This window comes from Nematolebias whitei, chromosome 15 (genome assembly GCF_014905685.2).
Source record: "Nematolebias whitei isolate Nwh7 chromosome 15, NemWhi1, whole genome shotgun sequence".
NCBI lineage: Eukaryota > Metazoa > Chordata > Actinopteri > Cyprinodontiformes > Rivulidae > Nematolebias > Nematolebias whitei.
The window spans coordinates 45,238,326-45,243,230 of NC_056512.1; positions in this window are offsets into that span (position 1 = coordinate 45,238,326).

The following is a 4,905-nucleotide window of genomic DNA, read 5'->3' on the forward strand; positions in this document are numbered from 1 at the left end:
ATGTCCGAGTTCTTCATCACGTGTCATCACTGATATGTTGATGTCCGAGTTCTTCATCACGTGTCATCACTGATATGTTGATTTTCGGTCTGTCCGTTGGCAGCAGGTGCACTATTCTTGCATCCTGTCAACACGATCCTTCAGAGAACCTCTGTGGTTCACCTGAAGCTCGCCACAGCTCAGAGCGCTACCCATTAGGGGCCCCGTCCTGCTCCGGTCCCTACATCGAGCGGCTGATCTGCTGATCTGTCCGGGGGTTTATGTGTGGCACATCTGATTAGAGACTGAAGTCGCCCAAGATCAAGGCCTGAGCTGAAATAGATGCTCCCATGGCAGCGAGGCTGTCACAACATCCAGCGCTCTGTGGTGAAGACGAGGTGGGTGGAGGTGACCCCGAGGGTCTCTTGGTGTTGCTGACACACATGCTCAGTCGCAGCAACGGTTGATCAGGAGTGATACTGATGCTTTCTGATAGATTCAGTCGCCCAGCAGTTAAACTTTCTGATACGCCGAGAACAAACACGTCTTTTTCTGCAGGAGTTAAAGGTTCACCAACCAGCGTCAACGCAATGTGTATTCATTTTAAACTGTTTTTCAAGCGCGATAATTAATTACACGTCTAAAGGTGTGTGTTGGTTTCTCTGCAGTGTTAGCAAAATATCTCATGAGCCAGGGGATAGATGTTTTTATTTAAACTTTTAGAAGTATTCATAGGATCTATGGCGGCTCCATTCAAGATGTCCACTGCACCTAAACAAACTTATCAAACCCAACGATGGCAAAAAATAAAAAATAAGTTTTTTTAGATATTTATCTAAAATCTAGTAAAGTCTTGGTGTCGTGCCCAACACAAACCCTGAACCTTAAGGTTTAAAACGTGAGCATCCACAGAATCCATAAAGTAAACGAAGCTTTGAGTTATAATTTTGTTATTAAAAACACAAATGGCCACATCTACAGCTTGAACTTTTATTCACGTGGAAAATGATAAAGCTTGCGAGCACATTAACGCCACTAAACACTTTGACTCAATCTGTTGCTGCGTGACTCATTACAAAGAAGTAGTTGACGTCTAAGTCCTTAAATCAGGTCCTCTGGACAGATTTTTTAAAATCGTTGAAACATTTAATCTTTTATCCAAAAGACTTTGTCATTCTGAGGAGCTGCAGTAAACTCACTCTTATAAATAACCCTTTCTCATAGTGGATCAGTTTGTTGGTGACCGACAGAACTAGCTGTTTTTTCATTCATTTAACCTTTTTTATATTTACAGGCTAGCCTCATTTACAAGAAGGACCTGTTCCAGACAGAACATATAAATTACAGACAACAATAAATTACAGTTAAAAAGATGCAGTTCAAATAAGAGTAGTGTACAAAACAATAAATCAGGGTGCTGTAAAACGGAGTGAAAGCTGTTCACATGATGGAGGACCATCAGGGCACTAACGACAGATCGTTAGTGCCCTGATGGCCGCTTGCTATTCACAGTGATGCTAGCAATAACAGCATTGTAAAAGGGTGACAAAATGTTTGTTTTTTTTAATTGTTGGCTGAGATGATCCACAACTGTCCCCACATTCTGTAAATTAAAATTTTTAAAACAATTTGTACAAATGAGATTTCCTAGTTTTTGTTTGTTTTTCATGTCAAATCCCAGCAGAGCTGCCGCTCTCATTCTAACCGGGGGGGTGCTGAGTTTATGCACTTCCAACTTCTCACTGGTGCAGTTTAGACCTAGAGACATTGCTACATGTTTGTCTCATGAAGTGCATTTTTCTTACAGTTGATTAGATAAAAAAAGGTCTTTTTAAATCCAGATCTTGGCTCCAAGTCCTCTTTGTGTGTTGCTCCTCTCATTCCCTCAGATCGTCACAGTGAGGTCTAGTTGAGCACGTCTTACGACAGCTGTGGTATCTGTCCTGCCTCAGTGGATTTCCACTGATTTCTGTGAAATGAGACGATATAAGAGACCCGCCGACATCTCGTTTGAAGACTAATTATGTTATTCGTAGGGCGGGTGAGGGCGTGCGCTGCAGTAATGGTTTAATATGTGCTCTTTGAGCTGACACATCCTCCGTGCACGTATGAACAGAAATACATAACGTTACGTGTTGTTCAGGCGTCTGCATACCTCAGCTTTAAAATTCTCCAGTTATAATTGGAGGTATTGACTGTATGGCTATAACAACACAGCATGTTTGCTCACACGTAGCTGATTTCACGGAATTGGAGGAAAACCACACATAACTGTGAAACGTGTTTCGACAGCAGAGGCAGGAACATCTGCGATGTCAGGAGAGTGGAGCTGTTGTTGTGTCTCAGACTTTTTAAATAGAAACTCCCTTTTATCAAAAGGAGAAGGTGGAGTGAAAGGTACAAATGTTAAGATGAAAAATTGTTGCATTTTCTGCTAAAAAGGCGTTAATTATTGGCTGCTGTTGAGAGGGGACACTTTGCCTCCATGTGTTCTTGTTTGTAGTGTAAGCAAAATATCTCATGACTCACTGGATGGATTTTAATGAAACGCTGAGAAAATTATCACTGGAAGAACATCAACTGCAACAAAAACTACGATTTCACAGTTGTATTTACAGATAATTAAGATATATATTTTTTGTGGTATTGGTTGAAAGTCCAGCTCAAGAAATTTCATGATATTGCATCATGCACGTATTTTCAAGGTTTGACCTCCATTTCTTTTCAGCTCCAAATCATTTTTAGTTTAAAACTCTGTCATGAAAGCTGGCGACTGATATGAATTACTGTAAGAAGTGCTCGGTCTTTGAGCTACCATGTTATAAAAAGTGACGATTTTTGCTGAACATATTCTTTTCATTCAGCCTGTTCTTTTACAGTTTGCTCTCGTTTTGTTCGTTAAAGCCGAGTTCAGTATCGGACCCGCTCAAGCCTGATTCCCGTCAGACCTGTAGAATCAGAGCCGTTCTCCATGAATGGAGAAAACTTGGAACAGTGGAGAACCTCGCCATTGGCTGGACAACCAAAATGATTTCAAGAGTGCATTGCCACTCATCCAGGAGATCCCACAACATCTAGGCCATCATTTAAATCACTGCAGGAATCTATGAATTAATTAAGGTTCATGATTTACTGATTGACTCCAAACAGGTCTCACTTGTGAGTCTTCCAGGCTCAATAAGATTTATCTGCATAAATAAAGGTTGAATGAATTAATTGAACAATATGAAGGAGACAAATGACCTCCATGAAAGACCTCCAGGGCCAAAACCACCACTGACCCAAGAGAACACATTAAGCCCGTCTCACATTTTCCTAAATATGGTACATCTTCATCATCATCATCAAGATTTGGGAAAACATTTCAGTGGACTGATGAGACAACAGTGGAATTCTTTAAGGTGTGCATCCATTTAAATTTGATTTATCACTAACTAGGCCTGTCGCGATAAACAATAAATCAATTAATCGCATGATAAATTAAAATTATCGACCTCATTTTCATTTATTTGATTTTTATTGTTTCTTTGTGTCTCTCTTTCTACTGAAGACACTGGATGACAAAAAGCTCAACTCCGGTTCTTCACTGACCCCTCCCTTTCTCTTTTCTCTTTAAAATTAGTTTTCAACGTCCAAAATCGCATTTTTGGACGTTTAAAACCGGCTAAGCAGAGAAGCTAAGCTACGAGCTAAGCTAACAGGCTGACCTCGGGGAGGAACAACCTCCGTCTTGTCGAAGCTCCAAAATTCACGGTTGAAACCCGTGCCTTCGTGTAAAAAGTTGTTTTTCTTTGCAAAAAGAAGCTGAGAACTTGTTTACTGAGTTTTTTTTTATTAAAAGCTTTGTGTGAAAAATTCAATGCTAAAGAGCTCAAACCACACTGAGCGTCCGCCATTTTGAGAACCGAAGAGAGACGGCCCATGTCACGTCAAGGGGCCTCCCTCCTATTTTTCTTAGAAACACGCTGCTCGCTCCCTCACCATCCATTCTTCGGTTCAAACAGTCTTACACTACCATCCAGTGGTCAAAAAAATGTACTACACTTGAAACAAATTAACCAACATTTCTTCGTAAATTTGACAATAATTACTAATTATTGCCAAATTCCAAACAATATTATCGTTTATCACAATAATTTCTGAGAGGATTAATCTTCCAGCAAAGTTTATTGTGACAGGCCTGCTACTAACACTTGATTACAGAAAAAAAAACACAATGTGCTGACAGTCAACCACGGTGGTGGTAGCGTAATGGTCTGGGGCTGCTGTGCTGTTTCAGGACCTGGTGACTTGCAGTGATTGATGAAACAATGAATTCTGCTCTGTACCAGAGAGAACATCTCAGTTCAAGACCTTAAGCAGAAGAACTCTTGGGTTGTTCAACAGCACAAAGATCTGAAGCACAACAGCAACGTTCCTCCACAACTTAGTGAAAGACTCATTGCCAACTTTCTATCCATCCATTATATTTTACCTGCTTCTTCCAATTTCAGTCACTGGTCCTCTTATCAGCCATCACTGCTTGAGAGGTGGGGGACACCCTGGACAGGTCTCCAGTCCATCACAGGGACACAAAGAGACAAACAACCATTCACTCTCTCACTCACACCTAGGGACAATTTAGTTACCAATCAGTCTAACATGCATGTTATTGGTCTGTGGGAGGAAACTGGAGTACCTGGAGAAAACCCACGCACACACGGAGAGAACATGTAAGCTCCACCCAAAAAGTTTTGCAGCCGGGATTTGAACCGGCAACCTGTTCGCTGAGATGTGGCAGCTCTACCAACTGTGCCACTGTGCCGCCCTGACTCATTGCCAATTATTGCAAATAATTGATTGCAATTGTTGCCACCAGGAGTGGCACAACCAGATGTTAAGTTCAGGGGCAAATACTTTTTCACATGGGACCAGGTTAGTTTGGAT